Genomic DNA, 24278 nt, shown 5'->3' on the forward strand with positions numbered 1-24278 from the left:
CAATACAAAGATTATTCATGGTTAGAGAAAGATTTAAACGAGTTCTCAAATTAGGAATCGTTAACATCACAAAGTAATACGATAAAGATAGTTTAACAGAAGGAATATCCTCCCCAAGAGAGTCTGCCCAAAGAGAAAGAATGTCCTCCAAAATATAATTAAGCATTTTATAGAGAAAGGAGAATTGCGTTAAGCAAAGAAGCATCGCTATTTCCTTTGTTAGCTATTCCTTGCCTTGACGTCGAATATAGAAGATAGTTGACATGGTAACGTTACAATAGGAAGAGTTATGTTAATGAGTTTCTGATTGTATTGACAACGAATAAATTAGCAGAAGTAAATATAATTCAGTTTTATTTCATGTAGCCTTGAAAAATGCAGTTTCTAGCCCATATTTGAGAAATTGTTATTACAAAAGTAGTCAAACTGTTCACAATCGTCCTACAATCCCATTTAAAATATTACCGATTTAGAAGAGATGCTTTGCGCGGTCACTTCTGGAGTACTTTCATAAAATACGTTTTCCAATGCAGAGAGCACTGTCCAAATTCGTGGGTGCATTGTCTTCTACAAGAAGCAGCATATAGAATCATCATGATTATTGGTGACGATGATAATATCCACTCGGGTAGTTCACGGTTAGACTTCCCACGCATGAAGTGAGCAGATTGGTGGAGCATCAGTGCATCATCCATGACAGCCTGGATTGTGCAGAAGTCCTTCAGTTTCGGAGGATGGCCTCAAATTCTCTCAGGATCAATATCAGATTTAACTGCATCCCTAAAAAGTTCGTTTTGAGTGACATTGCTGCTAAATATAGTTTTCCTTATAAAAGCTGTCAATATCTCCATACGATTTTCAACTCCATCGATGATGTACACTTTGAATTTTGAAGGTATTGGCATAAAACGTGTAGGCAAGATATCTTGACCATCGATATTGATCTCCTGAAATCAGAAATTTAATAACCGTAATTCTTTTACCATATCATAATTTTTCAAAAACCTGATATTTTCAAGACATTATCCTGAGAATGTCACAGAAGTGAAAATTAATGTAATCTTTCATTCTTTGCAACCTTCAGCAATTCCTAAACATAAAAAGGCACGTAGAGGAATCGCGCAGAACTGAAATATTGAATTTATCCTAGATCTTTCTGGGATCGGTAAAATTAGTCTCGTTTTCATGTTGCGTAAGGGATATTGAAAGACGGACCTGGTAATCTTTCATCCATGCCAGATGACGTCTTAAGCCAACCCTTTCCCGAACCTCTTATACCTTATTGGTCATTACGTTTTCGATTCTTTAGCATTAGAATTGTTGACGATTGAAAGGGGGAGAAACATGGCATCAAGTAATTTCTACACATTCCGTTCATACAAATTCCTCACCAGATTAAGATCCTTCGTCCTTATAGTTCTTAAATCTAAAGAAATTTAAAGGGCTGGACAAATATTTTTATTTCATTAAAGTTTTTACTCAATTGAAATAATGAATTTAAAAAGTTAGTAATGTATTTCGGTATAATTTTCGAAGATCCTTAAGTATATTGGGAGTAATTCGCTTCTTTTACCAACAGAACAATGTATTTCAGAGACTACCTTTGGATTTTCTGTTATAGAAATCTATTATTGAAAGAAAAGGCTCATGTTTAAATAAACTGAAACCGTTTTAACTTGCATAAAACCAAGAAGTTATTAAATTTAACCGATGGGCAATTTTAAAATGGACCATTTTGAATAGCGGAAGTCTAGCGAAATGCTTTATAAGAATGAAAAAACGGGGGATATTTCAATCTATGGAGAATTAAACTTTTCAAGAACAGAGATCCAATAAGTGTTCCCTTGGTAATTGCAAGCCGTTTAAGAAAATTTATATAAAGCTCTAGAAGCTAATTTTAGATTAAACGCAAAGCGCGCTCTTCAGTTTTACTCCGAACGTTGTTGTGTTCTTTACAGAGCGAGATGCCTACTGCTAATGTGTTAGTGTCTACAACTATCATTTATGCGTGCAACTCGGCTATGTTAGCTGCATTCAGAGTTCTGAAATATTCATAGAATAAAGCATCTATTTCTCACTTATACTACATATCCACTGATCTATTTCTGCAATAGTATTAAATATGAAATTCACCTAAAAGTGAACGATTAAACATGCCAAAGCCTCTCGAAATCAGTAGCATCACTACTGATGAAGTAGACAATGTAGGTTTCCCATACTGAGACTATAGAATGACGATAATACATAGGTTACTGCATTATAACAGTGAAATAGTAAAACAAATTTCAAATTAGTGATGAAAGTTCCAAATTGAAAGTTGCCATAAAAAAAGAATACACTGGATTTTAAAACTCAGACTCCAATCGAAAATAAAACAAGGCAGCTACTGTAATTAAACCAGATAGGCATGCATTGTTAGGATTTTAGGTTGCACCAGATTATATAATTATTGAAAAAATAAGACTTTCAGTTATTTTAAGCTTGAATATCCATGTTGCCCTTCAATAACGTTTAGAGTACTGTTAGAAACTCGGTTAAAAGAAAGTAAGAATTCGATTTCTTTAGATTCTTTGCATTTTGGATATCCCATTTCTACAAAGACTGCAGTTTTATAAATATGACCCAGGATTAGACAAACTACCCAAGTTTCCAGAACTGGAATGAAGACTTCATGTGAATTTCAGCTTTCCATTACGCTTATAAAACTAGCAGGAGTGGTCTCCAAAACTTCCACATACTTCAATAAACTTGCGCCAGAGAAGGCCTTGTATGGCATAATGCACAATAGTAACGAAAAATTAACTGTTGGCTTGAATTTGGCATCTACTGTATCGATCGTGTCATTCTTGGCGAAGTATTTGGCAATTAATCGTCGACATGCGTTAATAGTCTCCAAAAATTGGTTTAATGCTTTAGACACTTCAACCGATTGAAACAAAGTTGCATTTGTAATCAAATTCCTGCAACTTATTCGATATACTTAAATGATTGTTTTTGAATTATAGCAATTACACGTTTCTGGAAGTACAGACAGACAGTTAGCTTTGTTGGATTTGGCTCGAAATTCCGCAGTCTACCTTAGAGATGTTAAATTTTTACCGAGTTTTATCTAACTCTTTTTGTAAATGTCTTAACTCGAACAGAAAGGCAGACGAACTTTAAAGAATTTTGCTCATGATTTGATGGAAATCTGCAAATTTGGTGTAAAGACCTTATACCAAATTTCAAACGTCTAGCTCAAAGAGTTAAAGTTTGTTTTCACAGACAGACAATTTCCAAAAATGTATTCAAACTCAAGGAAATTTAAAATGAGGAGATTCGTCAAAATCCCGAGTTCGAAATTTGACAGTAACTATTCTTTCTCTTTATACTTCGTATACGAAAATGTTATGCAATAGATTTCATTCTAGATTTTATGATCTTGAAATCTTCATAAAAGTATGCTAAATCTTACAACTCCATTATTTCCTATTGAAGGAGTCCAGATTAACAGCCTGTACCATCAGAATACTTTTAAGACTTAAAACCAGGCAGTAAGCATTACAATTGCTTGATTAATTTGGTCCATTTCAGAATGGACTAGCAAATGTGGAAATAAAATCTGCGAGTTATTTCTACAGGTGAAATCGATAGAGAGCAATTGGAAGAACTCGGCAAGATTCATTTCTTTGTATCATCAACATAAGCAGAAAAGTTATGCAAATGGGGCCAAGAATTAATGAGCAAGCAAGAATTTGAAGGCACTGATCCAAAGAATTGGGTATATAAGAAGCGTAATTGGAAATTAGATGTATAAAAAGATTCCACAGAAAAACTGATTTCAATATATAAAGAATTTAATCTGCAATATTTAGAAAAATCCTCTCAATGGATAAGAAGATTCAACGAATTCGCTGTGCTAAACATACCAACTACTTATTCAATAATAAGGAGTTATATATTTTTTTTTATCTAAGTTAAAAGTAGTAAAAACTTAACACTAATGTATTGTAGTAACTTTTATAGGCATTACTTTAAAAGTTCCTAGAAAGTTAACCCATATTTCAAATTGCACAATATATTCTTAATATTTGATAATGCAGTATTAATGACAAAGTATAAAAGTTGAAAGCACATGAAATTGAATAATGAAATAGGGTAAAATTATGAAAAATTTCACCAACATTCATCTAAATTATCGCTGCATTCATTTTACCAGATATTTGAATACAAAATCAATGGCAAAAGTTTGTCTTCCCAATATGAACTTTACAGAACAATTTATAGATTTAAGAATTAAAAAATTTAATGACCCAAAACAAGTGCTCTATTCTTTGCAGTTCTATTTCCTCTGACAACGAGTAGTATGGTTCGGAAATGGTTATGAAGAATGAGAAATTTCAATGCATTTCAGTACAACTGAAGACTGCTTCATGAAAAGTTATTGAAGCTATCCAGTACATCAACTACTGCACCAATAAGTAGGCAATCAATAGCACAGATCCAAAATATTGAAAATGAACTAAGGCTACTTTAGCCTGATAAAATATAGGACTTTCAAAGTCTACTAGAGACTATGTTAGCAGTTGAGTAAACTCTCCCTGCCAATTTAAGCATTTACATGTAACATGCATTTTTTTTACATCAAGCAAATTGTTATACGATGTCTGATTACCTAATATAATTCAACGCTGCAATTTTAAAAGAAATGTTGCCCTCAAAAATCAAAGGCTGTAGCCAAGAACTTCCGACTCGTACGAATTGCTGCATAGGCACTGCGATGGTTAATGTTGAGGCACTCGTCTCGAACAAATGCTAGAAATTTATAGCTAATGTGTTTATCTTTAAAATTGTATTGGGGCATGCTTTTACTTTTCGAATTTTGAAAGGGTTTCATAATGCTTGTTTCCTCAATAACTTGATTTATTAGTTATGATTCCTAATAATTCAATAACTTTGAGCACCTACAAATATTTAATAACTAGCCGCCTTTGGCGACCAGCCGGTTCGCCAATCTTAATGTTCGTTTAAAATTTTAATAATTAAACATTTTACGCAATTCCAACTTGGATAGATTCTTCAAAATATTTTAAAATTTCAAATTTTGATAGTCATATAATTTACTCATAATATTATAAAGGCTTTCAGTCATAACGTAATATGTATCTAATTTTCCGATAGCTCCCGTAGAATTTATGCTTTAAATTAAAGTAGAAAGAATTAATCTGCAATTAATATATTTTTTACTGAAACAAAGCATTTTTTAATAATATGATTACTGATAACAGAGTCACTGAGCGTTTAAACTTTATGGGCACTAAAGAATATCTTAAATTAAGTAATATCTCAAGAATTTGTCAACAAAATTCACAGATTCATCATGAATAGATCGATAAATTAGCAATGTTTACTTTTAAATGCATCAAACACTAAGAAAATAAACAAAATCGTATAAAATAATTGGTCGAAAACAGATTTAAAAAACTACTTAAAAAACGATGTACTTAAAACTATAAGCATGTACAAAAAATATATAACTAACATAAATACAACGTAATTACAAAAGCATGCAACTAACCTAAAAATAATTTAAATCAAGAATCATCCGTTAATAATATTGTCAACAATCGGAACACAATGCGCATACGTGAATTTTCAATGCCAGTTACGGTAACACAAATGCGTGAATTTTTCTACGCCAGTTGGGGTAACGCTATGCAGATTAAAATTTTTTAATTTCCTTTATTCTGTATTATTTTAATTCAAAAGTACTTCAGAATGAATCTGAAAGATCGATTCATTAACAATGTTCAATTTTAAATGCATAAAACATTAAGAAAATAAACAGAATCGTTTGAAATAATCGGCCAAAAAATGTTAAGCCTAAGCCTTATTAGCGTGGGGAAAAAATGCTGAAGCCTTACTCATTAGGCGGTGAGGAAAATGAAAAGATTTTTTGGCGGGAAAGTTAGTTTTTAATTAATAATTAAAATTTTAAAAAAAAGGGACCCCAGGTGCACATTTCCGAACTCCAAGGTATACACGTACCAAATTTGGTAGCTGTAGGTCAAATTGTCTTTTCTGTAGATCGCCAACACACACATTGAGCTTTATATATAAGTATAGATGCGTTATTTCTAACAGATGATCCATGAAATAAGATTGAAAAATTTTATATCAAACAGAGGGCCAAACTAGATTTGGGAATTTTTCACAAGCCATTAAAATACATAAATTTTTTTAAATTCTTTAGAAGAGCGATTTTAGTGAAACTATTTTTAAAGGGAAAAATTAAGTTTGATATCGAAGTAAATTTTATTTCAAAGACTTAAAATACCACACAACATAAGCGCATGTCAATATCCTCCAAGAATAAGAGTAGCGCAAATTTGTATTGACGTTAAATATGTAGTTAAAAGCATCGATAATTATAGAACTCGCTCAATTTTTGGAAGAATTCTATACATTCTTTGACAATGAAGATGTTAAAAGGGAACCACTGCTAAATATTTAACAAATTAGAAATGGTTATGGGCAAAAATTAAAATTCCATTGAATTATGAATTATTTCCATCTAGAGAACTGATCAGAAACTGTATAACTGGAGGACTTATCAAGAGTAGCCGAGCGACTTTACTGCACAAATAAGTATTCAATTGACATTTTTGGAGTTATAGAACTAATTTGTGGAATTTGATTCTGCACTTCGCTTACATAGGCTCAATGAGCCTCATCCTAACTCAATGAGCCTCATCCTAACTCAATGAGCCTCATCCTAACTCAATGAGCCTCATCCTAACTCAATGAGCCTCATCCTAACTCAATGAGCCTCATCCTAACTCAATGAGCCTCATCCTAACTCAATGAGCCTCATCCTAACTCAATGAGCCTCATCCTAACTCAATGAGCCTCATCCTAACTCAATGAGCCTCATCCTAACTCAATGAGCCTCATCCTAACTCAATGAGCCTCATCCTAACTCAATGAGCCTCATCCTAACTCAATGAGCCTCATCCTAACTCAATGAGCCTCATCCTAACTCAATGAGCCTCATCCTAACTCAATGAGCCTCATCCTAACTCAATGAGCCTCATCCTAACTCAATGAGCCTCATCCTAACTCAATGAGCCTCATCCTAACTCAATGAGCCTCATCCTAACTCAATGAGCCTCATCCTAACTCAATGAGCCTCATCCTAACTCAATGAGCCTCATCCTAACTCAATGAGCCTCATCCTAACTCAATGAGCCTCATCCTAACTCAATGAGCCTCATCCTAACTCAATGAGCCTCATCCTAACTCAATGAGCCTCATCCTAACTCAATGAGCCTCATCCTAACTCAATGAGCCTCATCCTAACTCAATGAGCCTCATCCTAACTCAATGAGCCTCATCCTAACTCAATGAGCCTCATCCTAACTCAATGAGCCTCATCCTAACTCAATGAGCCTCATCCTAACTCAATGAGCCTCATCCTAACTCAATGAGCCTCATCCTAACTCAATGAGCCTCATCCTAACTCAATGAGCCTCATCCTAACTCAATGAGCCTCATCCTAACTCAATGAGCCTCATCCTAACTCAATGAGCCTCATCCTAACTCAATGAGCCTCATCCTAACTCAATGAGCCTCATCCTAACTCAATGAGCCTCATCCTAACTCAATGAGCCTCATCCTAACTCAATGAGCCTCATCCTAACTCAATGAGCCTCATCCTAACTCAATGAGCCTCATCCTAACTCAATGAGCCTCATCCTAACTCAATGAGCCTCATCCTAACTCAATGAGCCTCATCCTAACTCAATGAGCCTCATCCTAACTCAATGAGCCTCATCCTAACTCAATGAGCCTCATCCTAACATGAAAGTGACTATTGAAAGCCTATGTTTACTACATGGAAAAATAATGTGCATTGTCGTACTTCTGGTGTGCTTTCGTAATTAGGCATCAAAAAGATTGACATTATCATTCGATATGTTTTCATTGGGAAATTTCAATTTTTTTCCACCACACTACCAAAACTGAAAGTATAAATTAAGCTTCTTTTTGGGGGGGGGGGGGTCAAGGGAGAAATTGAATTTATAGTTACGAATATTTTCCCACCCTCTCACCAGCCGGCTGGTAACTAGCCCGTCCTATTTTTAAGAAAAAGGGGGAGGGGAGGGTGCTATCCTAAACTTTTTATTCCCAATTTAATGTTAATATATTAAGCCTTTCTATTAAATACCTAATCCTAATAGTGCGCGCACTTTCCCGTTATTTTTATCTGAATCTTTCTAAAATAAGAAACCCATCTTTATACTTCAGAGTTGGAACGAGGGAAAGAAATGAAATTTCTCCTTAACTTTCTGCCACTGAAATGGTGTCCAAGTATCTGCTGAAAAGTTATCGAGTTTCGATTTCATGGCGCAAGGCTCAGATCTGTGCCAAGATGCGCCACTGCAAATGTATACTGACAAGCTATGGTTTCATTAAAGAGCCAAATATGGCCAAACTGTGCCAATCAGGGTTTGGAGTTGTAAATGTAATATTAATGAAAGGTCAATGTTATATTAATTTTTGTATTCAACAAATTGAGTATGAAATTCACTATACTTAAACTGTTAAGACCGATAGAGTTTAAGATAAATTTTCGAATGGGGACGTTACCTTCACCAAATCGATACGAATTTAGTACGCTTAAGAAACCAGCGGAAGTGGCCTCCTCAAAACGTTCTCTCGTTCTCTAATAAAGGGGATACACCAGTGAACGCCTTCTATGACATTGGCGTTCAATAGATATGAAATATTAACTTTGGCGTGAGTTTAGTATTTACTGAATAACCTTGGCGAGTGATTTGCCCATTTATTCCTGGCCTGATGTTAATAGTATTCAAAAGTCTAATTTGTGTTTAAGACGCATTTTTCCAGCTGATTGAAAAAATTCAACACAGAATTAAACTTGAAGTCTCCAAATCATAAACCAAATTATATATTTAAATTGTCGCGTTTGAGTTACCGCATATACAAGTACAGATAGACGGTCAAGCCATTATTAAATTTGGCTCAAAATTTGGAAGGTTTATACTACATGGGGGTTAAATCTCTGTACTGAATTTTACCCATCTAGTTCTCTTCGTTTTTCAGTTTTCGTTTTAACATGCTTGAACAGACTTCCTTTAAATGGGTTTCTCTCAAACTTGGATAGAAATCTATATATCCCGTATAAGGACATAAATTTCAACCGCCTAGCTCAAAGACGTTTTGAGTTTTGTCACAGACAGAGGGAAGTTTCCCCAAAAGGTTTTTCGAATTCATGTGAATCTGAAACGGGAAGGGGAGTCCATCTCGAGTTCGAATTTTTAGCGATTGTTATACTTTATACTACATATGCGAGAGCGTAAAAATGATTGCCAATTAAAATCGGGACCTTCGGATAAAAAAAAATCAAGTGAATCGATGTGGGTTGTTGAACACCGATTACTGGAAAGTTAGTGAAACGGGTTTGGTTAATACAAAATATTTATTTTCAAGCTCTGATACAGGAAGATAAATCGAGAAAGTAGGCAACATTGATAGAATGAAGTGCAATTTACTAGAAATTTATAGATTCTGGTCGTGAATTAAATATAATGGTGAAAGTTCCTTCATTGAAGTATTTGCAATTTTATGTAAATGAAACATTCTTCCTGCACCTAATGTTACTGATGAAGGATTTTGCAAGAGTGGATTGAGAATTGTGTTCTTGTCATTTTACATTCAGTTCTCTAAATGCATTGTTACTGGTTATTTGAAGTTTCAAAGATTTCGATATTGAGAAAGATGAGCATTAGGCGCATAGTTAATGGTCGAAAAATTTATATTTCCATCTTAATTCCAAGTCTTTACTTTTGTATTATTGTGGTAGACACAATATTAATTTTTGAACTCCAATTTCGGAATCGTAATTCAGTGACACTTTCTTACAATTGAAAATAAACGCTTAGCATTTCGTATTCTGATGCAATATTTTTCTAGGAGAAAAATGGAATCGAGAGGGGAAATATTACACAATTTACGAATTTTTACCGATACTCACCATTAATATCCGCTTTTAAGTTAATAAATTTGAGTATTTAATTTCAAAATTAATGTCGCCATTTATTCAGTTTAACCGTGTGTAAATTTGCATACACTTAACATGCATCGTATTTACATTCTCGGCTCTGAAATTAAAAATTATTGCTTGAAGATCATGAATTAAGTCTTTAAAGGCAAAAAGTCAGATGACTTGAAGTCAATTTTATTCTCAGTTTCATAAGTATTGAAATGAATTTTTTTCAATCGGACGAATTAAATATCTAATACCGTTCGGTGCTCAAAGTATTGAGTTTCTTTTATTCAACGGTATGTTGTGTGTACTTAACTATAATTTAAAACGGTTTCAAATTTATGTTTTTATATTTACATGGTCTATCAAAACACAAGATATGATATCGTATTCTTCACAGACAATAGAATTTTTACTGATGCATTGAGGGTTGTTTGCTCGGAGCAGCCTATTATAGAAGGATTAGTTTCGAATTCTAACCTTAATGGAATGAAGATTTTTTTTTGGGGGGGGGGAGGAAGAATGTAAATGTTTCCTAGATTATTTAAGTATGTTTGAATTCCATATAGAAAATGGGGAAATCCATTGAGAGCATTACTTCTAAAGATATTTTATATTAATTAATATAAAGAGTTTCTTTTAAGCGAGTGTTATGAAGATGATTAAGCGAGTGTTATTGGTATCAGATCCAACTTTCCCGATGTTTCCCACTTTAAATGACTGGAACCTGAATAGCCATCCGAATACGAAAGCCTGAGGACTTAATTTCTCCAACATAAAGGCCAAATGCCTCATGGAAGCATGTTCCACCAGTTAGAAAATAGACACAAGTTCGATTTTGCACCCATAATCGTAATTTTTTTTTACATTGCTTTCAAATACACTGTAAGGATTGCTTCGATAATAAGAATCAGGATTTTGTTGCAATACAAGTCCTCAATGTCAAAGCATCAAATGGCTTATATTCTAACTACAACCTTAATTTAGAGATTCATGCTCAAAAACTATTTACTACTGTTCTTATTGTAATGCTGAGGATTTTTGGGACAACTTCCTATTCAGAAACGCTATGAATAATCAATTCCGACAATCTTCAGAATTCTGAAGTTGAATATTGAAACATCCGAGTTCATTTGTCAGAAATTCCCTAAATATCCTCAAAAATGGCTACAATAGCTCATTTTTTTCCCCAGGAGTTAATGCAAAAAAAAAGCTCCGACTTCCTTTAAAATTTCCAAAATATATCCCATTGAACAAAAACCTTCCCAGCGACTTACTCTAAAGAGGAGTCGCTTGACAAGAGGCTGAATCGCCGTTTTTTAATCGAAGTATGCCGGGCCATCAGAACTGGAAAAATATTCCTATACTACTTCGCAATGAACTGCATTTATACCACTTAGGATTAACACCGAAAATTAGACATGTAATGGACAAGAGCGAATCGAAATTACTTGAACCTTTGTATCAAGATTTTTTGCATGCAACTGCGAAAGAAAATTGCAATTTTTTTGCTGACAAGATCAGGTTTGAAATGCCGTTGAGACTGAAAAATCTACTGCCATAGAAGTCTGATCAAATATTAGAGCACTTGCAAAGATAATCATTCAACAATTGGGAGTTATAGATAATCAAGCTCTTCAAGTATTAATTGCACATCCTAATTTTGCTCAAATTTAATATCTTTAGAAATTTCCTATTTTGGATAACGTACTATGAAGATTTCTTAAATAATCCAGACAATCTTAAACCATTAGAAATATTTTTGAAATCAAAAACATTACCGTGTTAAATTCGATTCCTTTGGGATCTGGACTGGATTTTCTGAAGAAACTTTCCGAACTGCTCAGGAAGAGCAAACAAGTTGAAGCTTGAAACTTGGGATTTCAGGAACAGATCCTTATGTAACTTATCTGGTCAGGTTCCTCGGAGAGCAGCTGGCAGTATATATACTTGTAATGAAAGAACCAAGAATCCTAAAAAAAATCTTTATTTAAACCTCTATACATGGAAGATTGAGAAAAATTAAAGTATTATAAAGTTTAACGAGATAAAATTTAATCTACCAAACATTACTTAATCATGTCTGGACTATAATAAAATATTGTGAACGTCAAAAAATTCGAACACCAGATTTTTAACGAACCTACGCTTTAAGCCATTCCGCATCTGAAACACATTTTCGGAATTGTAACTTATTTGAACACTTGCAAACCAAGTTCGGTGGATGAAGTTTGGTATGTGGTCTTTCCATATCTTGTAAATATCGCTAGATTTCTACAAAATTTGATGCGAAAACGAATGAATACGATAACTACAAAACGTAAAGCCTAGATCAAATTTGGTATATAGAATTAGCATTTAAAGTATAGAATACAAATGTAAAATTTCGAAATAAGTTTATTTAGATTTAATCAGTTCTGTACTTTCCTACGGATATAAAAGTGATGACTCAAAAACGCAGCGCCATAAACGTCTCATGTTATTTGTCTATGTGATCGTACTAAAATTGAAGTTCTGCTAAATTTTGGCTTCATTCGTACAAAGATTCTGTATTTCTGAATATATGGTTTATCGAAAAAATTCTCTACTTCAAGAGCAAGACTCATACAGGTGTTGCAAATAAAGTTGAGCACCCGTGGAGTTCAATCTTGTCCAAGTTCAACAATTATATGTGAAGGGGTGGGTGTGACAATTAAGCAGGAAGTATGCGAGAAAAGTTCTGCAAGACTCCGTCCAGTTGATTCTTATCTGTACACAGAGTTATATACCAAACAGTTATTTCGAATTGCAAATGTCATGTCAATAGGCTTGCGATTTTAGAAATCTCTAGCCACCCAAGGTGACCAGTTCTTCGAACTCGATAAAATAGATTTTATCATACTAAATGAAAATATTATTTATTATTTAAGCCGTCAACATTTTTATTGGTTAGATATGTACGTAAATTGGAGAAAAACGACGAAATGAGTCCAGAGGATAATTCTGGGGCTATATCGAAATTTTATATTTTCAGAGCTCTAAAAATTGAAGTGTGGAATGGAGCAGGCGACACTTTGACTATATAAAGACCGGGTTTTTTTCCATCCAACAAAAATTGGAATAGCCTTCTCCAAACTCATTTAATAAACGTTATACTTTCGCATAAAACAGAACCTTGGACAAAATACGCCAATATTTTGCATGGCATTGGTGATCAATAGTTACAAAATATTAATATTCGGCGCAACTGGCATTTTCTCGTAGCAGTGAAAGTATTGTAATTGTCGAAAAATTTAAACTCGAGATGGACGAGTCTCCACATTTTAGAAATTGAATTAGATAAAAAAAATTGTAATTATATCAGTCCGTCCGTGTTCTTCCATCCTTAAATCTATGAAAGAACTGAAAAAGCTTTAAGCTAAACGTATGAAAAACTTATTCCCCTGAGTAAACTAATCTAAATTTTAGCAAAGTTGACAGTGAAATTTTATGTCGAGAAGGCATAAAGTTGAAAGCAATTTCCTTAAAGTAACTTACTGATTGTAAAGTATAAAGTCAATGTGCTCATTACTGGTGCAATAAAAATACTTTAAATGTTAAAATAAAAGTTCAAATTAACATTACCAGATCTTGGTCAACAGATTCGGACTATTCATCCTTTCTGTCTAATATTTAAACGAACTGAAAGAAACCGTCTTGAAATGGCGAAGCAACAAACCAGTTGTTCACATTTAACTTATCTTCCACCTCGACCGAAGAGCTTAAACCACTTCTCATATTCCGCCGTACACGAGGCGAGTTTCAATAGTAGCAAAATTTGCATTGCAGTTGTTGCCACCACAAATCACGAAACTTGCAAAAAGGTCGGGTTCGAATCGGTTTGTTTACTTGAGATCATGGCGCGGAATTAGAAAAACACAAGGACACCATAAAAATACGGATCCGAAATAAATTTTTGTATGGATCTTTTCCAAATGTCCAACAAAAACGGATACACAGTTTTTACACGAGATTTAGATTTCAGTCAAATTTTGAACAAAATCCGTTCAGTGGATGTCTGTTCGAATTTAAGCTAACGCGGTAATCACAAAGATGGAATTTAAAAATAGATCAACTTCGGTACACAGATTTAACATCTATATGAAATTTTGAGCCAAATCCAACTTGTGGCTGACGGTTTGTTGATTTATACTATCAGAAACATGCTAGTTTGATTTGAGTGTTACAAATTTGGTATGCGATTGTGACTACAAGTGTAGTCTTTCAAACGGTAGGAAAATTGCATATAAACAAATTAAATTTTCAAATACTCTTTACCTCATGCCAAGGATTAATCGGAAAAGACTCGCCAAAGCACACAAGACAGATTCAGTAAGAATAGCAAATTGATGTCAAAAGTTAATATTTCGTAACTATAGTACACTAATGCCATGAAAGGCGTTCTCTGAGCTTGATTAGGATTAGTTTGGTTCAATGGTAAAAAGACCAATTTGTCATTCGTTATTTTTCAGGTTAAGTTTAATAAACATTGTTGAAAGCAAGTCATTTTAAGTCGAATTTCACCAAGAAAAATATTGCCGGCCCCAAGGGTGTCAATTAAACGACATGTGCTTTAAAGTGACTTGTCTAAGAAAGTTTTTGCATATACATAACATGTTTAACGCTTAAGATACAACTGCACATGTTACATTTGATGTTCTCTGGAATAACACTTATTTGAGAGCGTGTGACAAAATTTCGTGGAACTACTCCCGCTGGTTGCTAACCGGTTGACAGATATAATCGAAATTTGAAATGGAATTTTGTATATGATCTTAAATTATTGCGTTTATATGCATGTGAAAGTACAGACTGATAAAAAGTGAAATCTGGAGACGAATTTGATTCCAAATTTAATCTGAATCTACAATTTAGGTGCTAAACCTGTGTATCAAACAATACGTTGGCTGGCATTTAACTATGAGTAGGTTCTTTAAGTTTTTTTATTTACTGCGTCCGTATTACTCGGATATCTGGGGAATAATTTTCTCCGATTGGATTTTGTTCAAATTTTGAGAGAACTATAAATTTGATATCAAGTCCCGTACCAAATTCATCTGTTTAGCTCAAAGCGTTTGAATTTTCACAGAAAAACGGGAATAATGCCAAGAATGATATTTGGATTTAAAGATATCAGAAAAGATCTGTGAAAAATTTCGAATTGAGTTTTTTTGCAAATTACAATACTTTGTATGAGAAAGTAAAGCTTAATGAAATCGGCGTAATGGTTGTGCCTTGAAGATTACGACTTTCGTTAGAAAATGAAATAGCGCGAGAAAAATCACGCGCTATTTTATATTCTATTCATGCTAACTTAATATATATGCGTTCTACATGCAAAACCGTTTGACCCAGAACTAGTCAACTTGTCAATAATGTATTTTAGTGGGAGGGAATTTCATTTCGGGAAAAAGTGCAAATTTTAATCAGAACTTTCATTAACTGAAAATGAAATGAAATATCGGTATCTCCTCTATGATTTCCGAAAATATAGCACAAATGGTTTTTACATCATTTTAAAGTTAAAAAAAAAATTTAAATTATATCAATGTTAACTTATTTTACAAGTTTCTACTTTCAATGAATTAAGAAAATATTTTAACTGTTTTTAAAAATTTATTTCTCAAAGAAATGAAAAGTGCGTTGAAATAAGTAGTTCTAATTATAATGTTGCAATTACGCTGGCAAAAACTCCATTTGAAAGACTGAATTAAACCTTTCTGAAATTTTAACCTAAAAATGCGATTTTTAGCATTTTTAGGCATCTCTGCCTGTATGAAATAGAATACGAAATGAGATATTTTCTAAAAAGCAATACGAGAAAAGGATTTGCGATGATTTAAAATGGCTATCAATTTAATAATTCATTCTTATTTAAGGTATATATAACTTAACTCATGGGATATCCACACTAATTAGGGCCCAACAGCTAATTTTACAACTTTAATAGATGCATACACGAATTTAAATGAGATTTTATATAGTTTGAATCAAATATTTCTATAAATTACGTTTATGCAGATTTTATACATTATTTTTTTTTTTACTGATCTTATATTATACGAGTCATTTAATAAAATATGCTTGAGACATTAATATTTAAAGTTCCACTCTTTTGCAATTAAAATGTATTAAGTTATGAAAGTTTGAACGCCTATTCTATAAAAACTCTGACTTTAAAATATACTATTCAGGGCTCCGATTTTCCAAGGCAGATTGTCTAAATTAATGCAATTGATAATCTTAAAATATTGATATTCAAAGCATTATGACTTGATAAGGCTTGATCTCTGAAGACAACCGTTAGACACAAGATAATTTTACTCACCATGATTTACAGGATCGAAGAATTAACATTTAGAACTCGTAATTGTTCTGATGTACATTTATTAATTGAAATAACATTTGCGTCATTGAAGTCTTTTAGAAGACAAAACTGAATTTGACGAATCAGAAGTTCATTGAATTCTTTCAAATACTGAATATAAAATATTCTGCGATACATGCAAGCTTACAATACTGAGGGATTCGATTTTCTGTAATTAAAAAATGTAAAAATGATTGATTTCAGTAAAAAAGTCCACATTTATTGAAGTTCTTTCATTTCAAATTCAAATTTAAATCTTACGGCGAATTGGAGATGACAGCAAATTAGATATTACAATGAACAAAATGTAAAGCTTCTATAATGCGAGCTATGGAACTGTAAATTTGAAGCTTAATATTTTGAAGAAGCTATTAAGTGACCAATGCACATAAATATTTAACTGAATTTTGGGAGTTTTACACCTGATGACCCAGCTGGTCAACAAAGGCGGCTAATATTAAAAAAGCCGCATCCATTTTAAAATTCATTATATAATTTATGTATGAAAGAGCACATCACTGCGTGCAATTGTAGTGGAGTGCATGAGCAGTTTCATCGGTATTTGACTAAGATGGTGCAAGTTTACTCCTGAATTAAATCGGTTAAAAACATTCTAGATGACAACAGATCATTTAACTATTTTGAGCACATTTCGGATTTTAATTAAGTTTTGAAACATTTAACTTTAATTTTATTAACAAATTGAAAATACTGAAAGGGCGATTTTAAGTAGAGTTTATGACTGAAACGGCCTGTTGCTAATTGGCTGGACTGCCTTAGTTGAGTAAAATTATCGGGAGTAGCGGTAAATTTAAATATCTTATTCTACAATTTACAACTTTTATTTCAACCCTGAAGAATGAAATATATTCTTAAACGTATATATAAGAACCAGTTGAAGTGGTCACCAAAACTTTCGCATACTCTAAGACGTTATTCCAGAGAACATGTTTCATAGCATTGGCGTACAATTATGAAATATACATTTCGAAATGAATTTAGGATAACACGATAGATTCTTTAAAGATGTTACAGAGTCCCCATTAATACCTGGCATACGGTTAATAGTACCCGAAAAACCGATGCGTTTATCCCAACCGATTGAAATCAGTTTCACCCAAAACCACATTTTATATATCATGCTTGCACGCTTTTGAAATTATAGACCGAAAAATCGACTCGAACCCCTTGATGGATCCGATTCAAAATTTGGACAGTAGTATAAGATATACTATAGATATTAAGCCTGTACCAAGTAAAAAAACGTAATAGTAGAAATTACTATTACAACCTATAGGTATTAAGCCTGTACCAAGTTTAGTTTAGCTATATTAACGTCCCGTTTTAAAGCAACACTAGTGTATTAAAATCTGTACTAAATTTCATCCGAACTCTTGAAGTTATATTTAAACAGCAGGGCAGATTTCTTTAGAACGGAGTTTGCTTATAATTTGGCACCCGTTTCAAAATCGTATGTAAAAACCGTAGTCTAAATTCACCCGTCTGTCGCCAAGTATTTTTGAATTGTCTATCACAGACGAACAAACTTAATGTTATTCATAATCGGGGTGGTCAAAGTCTCGAATTAGTATTTTTCGACGATTGCAGTATTTTACAATTCATATGTTAGAAAGTAAGAATAAACAGGGAGTCGCAATTAAAAAAAATCAACACTTCCGCCAAGCACATGCAGCAAACTCATGTAGTAACGTACTTGGTATGATTTTATTGTCAATAAATAGCATTAGCAAATGATTATATTGTAATTTTAGGAGACAATTTTAATTAAGCTGCTTAAATATAACATTCAGCATCTAGGCTTAAAGGTTCAGATGAAGTATAATATTACAAAGTATAAATTGTAAATTAAGAAAAATAATGATATTTCAGTTTACTTACATTTGTAACCGTCCCGTACAAGCGCAATGCATCTCGTGATCCACTTTTATCCTTGATGCAATTAGAATAACACCAGCAGATAATTACGGAAGTCGGCCTCCATTGCTCATTGGCATTAACTTGGTGTTTGTCGATTTTTGCATAGTAAATCTTATAAAAATCCGTACATTTTTATGTGGATTTTCTCGACACACCAAGTATCCAGGCAATAGCAGATGAGATGACTGAATAACCTGAAAAGAACGGAAACGTGTTTTAGCTGTTCACAATTTAAAGAAAATTACATGATCCTTAAAGGGATCTCAGTTTATAAAACCATTGACACATTAATTTTGCTAATCAGACGATTCAACTTATTTGGGGCATTATTTTAATTTCTATGGAAAGAGCATTTGGGTAGTGAAGCGTTTTAGTGATTTGCCTTTTAAATTTATATTTTTACTTAATTGCAGATTAAAAATTAAAAATTTAGTAATTCGATGCACGAGTTACTCATCGTTTGCGAAATGATTAATAAAGAATTAAAAAGACAGCATACTGGTGTTGAGCCGATTCTAAATAAGTGTTTTTTTATGTAGAACAAATGCTTGCCAAAACATGCGGAAGCGTCTTCAAGAAATTCCCAATACAGATATTATCCTCCTGCCCTAGCATTAAAATCGTGGACCATTGTAAGGTCTAACCACCACGAATATTTGAGTTCCGCATGTGACCATTTTGTACTTCAATAGTACAGTGAACCGATAATGTAAGCTTTCGTCGACTGAAATTAAAATTGTTAAAATTCAATTTTTGTGCGAAAATCGCATACCAGATTTCATAAGAAACTATCAATCCAAATAATCAATATAAAAATTCACCTATATAATATTTCCAGAATCTATACAATAAAATATACATTATATTTTGAGAGTGCTAACGCTGCTACAACTAAAACACAAATGAACTTAACCAAATTAGAGTAATTATAAATATTAAGTTTACAGCCAAAGAATCAAAAAAGTAAGATTTAATGAATCCGGTCTAAAGACTTTCTCAAGGGTCACCCTCAGGCAAGGATTCAAACCAGGGATTTTTCTGTGAGGGGCCTGACTTTCTTCCAACAAACTGACCCCTCGGGACCCAAAAAACCCAGGAAATGGGGTTTTGGAGATAAAATTAGCATCACAAAATTAAAAATAACTATACAATAACAAGTAAATTAATCCAACTAAGAACACAGCAAATAAAAAAACATGAAAATAGAACCAAATTCATTTAAACAAGAAAAGACAGCGTGAGGGGAAAAAAGACTTGTCAGTGCAATTACGCTTCAATAAATTAAACTAAATATAATTTTGCCGCGTTTAAAGCTATACACGCCTACCACGTTTCGTCATAATGCATCGTCATCATAATTGAAGCGCCATCTATTGAGTTAAAATTCAAAGAGAATAAACTGGAGGAAGTCGGAAATTAAACAGACCCTTTTATAAAAACTTCTATATTGCAAAAGTTTTTGGGAAATTCATTAGTAGTTAAGTTTTTAATGAGATTGTTGCTTCAATAAGAAATTCTCTGGAGTTGGAATCTAATTTTCAAATTCCTGTTATAATATGTACTTTGTCAGCATCTATATAATCTTTATAAATTTCTTTGTTACAATTACAATCTGTTTTGTTTGTCTTATTTAAACTTTTGCTATGGTAATTATAGTTGCAGATTCTTTTCCTTAAAGTTGCTGAATAACAAAATGCTATTGAAACCATTGCATTATCCTTTAAAGGAAAAAAATCTTTACCGTTGTGCATAATTTTAGGTAACTTTAGATTTTCGAAGCAAATATCCAAAAATCTCACTACACAGTACTTTTTATTCAAATTTTATTTTTAAATAGTAAATCGTTTTTTCCTATATTAAGCTTGAATTGGATTCGATTTAGGATTACGAAATTAGTGGAAGAATTTTCAAATTTTAAATCTTCAAATTTGTTATTAATAAACCATCTAATTTTATTTTTCCTAAAGCCAAAAAGAAATTTATTAATTTTAAGAGTTCTCGTTATTAAGTATCAAGTTACAAAAATTCTGAAATTCCTCGGATATTGCATCAAAAGTGCCACCTCTACCTTTTCCTCTTAAATCTTATTTTCCTCATCTAGAAAGTCTTTAAAGATGTTAAGTTTGTTATAAATAGAAATGTTATCCAAATCCCCGTAACCTTCTCCATTTAAATTACTATTAAGTCCATAAGGAAACAATGTTTTTAAATTACATATATAGATATTTTACCAGTCTAATCTTCTGTTTAAATCAATAATATATCTTCCAGAATGTAAATATTAATATTATCAAAATTATGTCATTGGAAGTGTAGTAGCTCATAGACAAAAGACTCATTTTTAATAAAGTTTTTAATAGCAGATCTGTGGCGATTTATTCGTTTACTTAGTTCAGTACTAGTTTGTCCTATGTAATTCAAATTACATTTACAATTCAGCAAATACACAAATAAGATTTGTTTTTGCAAAATTCATTTGTAATTTCGTTTTTAATTTGTTCTTTATTAGCTAGTGGACAAGTCTCACATTTTTTGCTCTCACAAACTAGATATTTTTTGGTATTTAAAAATTTTTTTGTGCAAGTAGCTTTTTATCCGTGGATGCCCCAAGCACAAAGCTATTCACAGTGCCCCTTGGTAAAGCGAGCGACGGGCCATGCATTATGAGAAATTCTTTAATTGACCTTTACATAGTTTTATTGGTACCTGAAAAGAAAAAATCTTGCCTCAACAATCCGGAATCCTTTTACCAGATTTCATCTTATAAAAATGTTGCTGTTTTATCACCTGCATAGAGGCAAATAAACTTACTAACAGTCAGCCCATTGACTGACTAGTTTCAAGATTTGGCACAGATAATTTAGATGTTAAAATTGTACCAAATATCAACCGTCTACCTTTTTATGCTTCATAGCTATTGTGTTGCACTCTGACAGGTATTCTATGAATGGTTTTGGTCCAAAATTTAATCGAGATCTTAAAATTTTGAGCTACGTTACATTGTTGTATATCAACGAGTTTCGATTATGGCCATATAAAGACATTTCTAAAGACAGTTTCCGAAATCGTGGATGACTGAAACATGACAATTCAGAATTTTACTTCGAATTTTAGCGATTATAATAAGCTATGAGAAATGGCATGATAAATTAAAACCCATCAAAACGCAAAATATAACCTATTAGATGCGACATAATCCAACATTCAACTGCCCCTACATGAAACTTCATTTAAAATTGAAATTTTTCAGGAACGAAATGCAATGGATGAATGCAACACATGATTTTGAAATGTGAACTCCACACAAAATTTTTACATAAATTGACCAATCAACAAAGTTAGCGGTATTTTTCTCTGGTAATCATACGTTGCATTTTCGACATCAGAATGGCTCGTTTTGGTCCATTTATCTTCAAAGAATAACATTAGGCTTGCATATAAAACCTTTGCATTCAACTCATTAGAGAAGCTACTAAGCTCACATTATAGTTTTAGGCAAATTTTTAAAGTTAAAACAATATCTGCAACATTCCAGCTTCAGATGCCCAAATAATCGCGATTTGTAATTCTCAATGACGAATACAGGCGCTTTCAGGTTGGGGAGTATTTCAAACTAACCACTAATTGATTTGCTGGGAATATTGCTTTCGTTTTATGTTTAATCTCGTAAATACAACGCTCATGATTCTCTCCTCAACTGAAACATGTTCTTAATGAAGCATAATTCCATGACATTGTTTAAAGGTTTATTAAGTTTCTCAAAATTAAGTTTCCGAATATTCTATTTCAAATTCCAAGTTATCTTTTAAGGTAATGCAGGCAATAAGGTTGGTTCAGGATTAGCAGAAGCTTTTTTCCTAAAGCTTTCAGAAATGAAAGTCACACGATTGCTATTTGATGAAACAATACAAATGGTTTGAATATCAATACAATAATGAAATACTGTTATTTTAAAAACTGTCAAAATTCAGAAAAATTGTATGACAATTTAGGCGATTTTTTAAATTTTAAAAAGACGCAGAAACTAAATTTTTTGCTTCGATGTTTTAGGAAATTATGACCCAAGAAAATTCAGGTTTCATTTAGTACGCAATTAAAGTTTCATAAAATCACTTGGAGTTGAACATTTTCATCTTATGAAGTATACCTGTGCCAAATTTGATAGTCCTAATGGCTGTCCTGTGAACTTCCGGCACACACATATACACTTCCATTTTAAGTACAGATTTCAAAGTTCAAGAAAAAAAAAACCCAGCCGAGATAAAAAAAAAAAAAATGCAACAAATAAACAGTTATAATTGAAATATACTTTGAGAGATTAGAAGGTTTATTAAAAAATTGGTCGGAATATGTTTGAATTTGATTTTTCAAATTCTCGTAATTCTATAGATTCAGATAGATTCACTGAAGGGATAAAATGCAGTTAGAAAGTTACCGTTTTGCATTTGCGAATTAAATATTGCACATACTGATCTAATCATAAAAGTTTTTGAACTTAAAGGTTGTCATCCAAATGGATAAGCAAGTTATCGGGATATGCCGTTGAAACTTTTAATTGATAAATTTCTTATTCGGACTTCAATTAAAAATTCTTCAACAATAAAACAAATGTTATAAGCCAATAATTGGAGCTTAATCCAAAGATTTCGCTTAAATAAGAAGAGTTGAAGAGTAAATGCGCAAAAGACGCCGAAAAAGTGTCGAAAATGAGATTAAATTAATTTTCAGAACAATAGTTCACAATTACCACCTTGGCATTCAATAGAATTGCATAAAAAAGCGGATACATATTTTACGCTGGTTGAGAATGAATATTCCATAGATAACCAACTACAAGAACATTAAAAACCATCGTCACACATTATTCACTTTCATTTTCAGCAAAATACTTGCAGGGTTATGAAAAAATTGACTTCTCAGAAAAATTAGGTTGCAAAAAACGAAAATTTTCAGAATGGCCTATAATTATCAGTTCAAACCTAAAGCAAAGTATCAGAAAACATCCGCAACATACTAAATATTTACCAAATATAATAAACAACTTACGATAGAAGCACGAGAAAAATTCCCTTATTCAGATTAACAGGAGTCTGTCTCAATCGTAAGGCAGCCGAGGTTTCCTTTTTCAAAATTCAGGGGAAGTCGAAGTGAGATATCACTATACCAAAAATCTTTGCAAATAATAATCCACTTCACTAAGCCATGCCACTATGTCTTCACTATGTCTACGTCACTATTCAATCGTAACACGATACCGATCATTATCAATACTTTGGGAGAAAAAAGACAAATAATAATAAAAAAAAAGCATCTGAAATCTCTTCTTTTATAGTAGAAGAATATAATTGCAGCCTGGCTTATTTTCTGTACTTAATTTCTCCCGAGCGGCCCAAATCAATGGGCTAGAGCATAACTCCCTAAGCTATGGTTCCAGGTTCTAATCATGATTGTTTGAAAACTTTTATGCTATTAAAATTTCGTCAGCCTTTGCAATATGGATTTTTTTTATTTATTAAGTTACGATAAATAACTCCATTTAATTCTAAGAATTTCATTCCAGTTTTACAAATAAGCACAATAAACTATATTTCTTTTAAAATTATTTTATTGCAGATCAGTTATTTATTTTGGTTTTCAATTTCCTTGATTATGAATAGACTTGAGAACGCCAATGATATGAACTCAAATGAGGCTACAGTTATAAAAAGTATTTGAAGTCCTGGTAAAGAACTCCAGGATAGAATAACATTCTATTATTATGTTCGGGACTTTTTAGAATTTAAGAAACAATTTTGAAATCAACAACAATAATAACAAAAAGATGAGATAAATACTAAATTGTAATAATAAATAAATACTAAATACTTAATAACATAAATCGCAATCCAGAAGGCAATTTTAAACAAC

At 32.5% G+C, this 24278-nt stretch overlaps 1 long non-coding RNA gene across 1 annotated transcript; it reads right to left on the minus strand.

Annotated features, from left to right (window-relative positions):
- Nucleotides 1–262: 262 nt before the first annotated feature.
- LOC129966634 (uncharacterized) lies at nucleotides 263–23632 on the minus strand. Its single transcript, XR_008784283.1, has 4 exons — nucleotides 23418–23632; nucleotides 18333–18565; nucleotides 11830–12021; nucleotides 263–947 (listed from the first exon to the last, which is right to left on the minus strand). It is a non-coding gene; the product is annotated as an uncharacterized LOC129966634 (long non-coding RNA).
- Between the last annotated feature and the right edge of the window lie 646 nt (nucleotides 23633–24278).

This window comes from Argiope bruennichi, chromosome 4 (genome assembly GCF_947563725.1).
Source record: "Argiope bruennichi chromosome 4, qqArgBrue1.1, whole genome shotgun sequence".
NCBI classification, from domain to species: domain Eukaryota; kingdom Metazoa; phylum Arthropoda; class Arachnida; order Araneae; family Araneidae; genus Argiope; species Argiope bruennichi.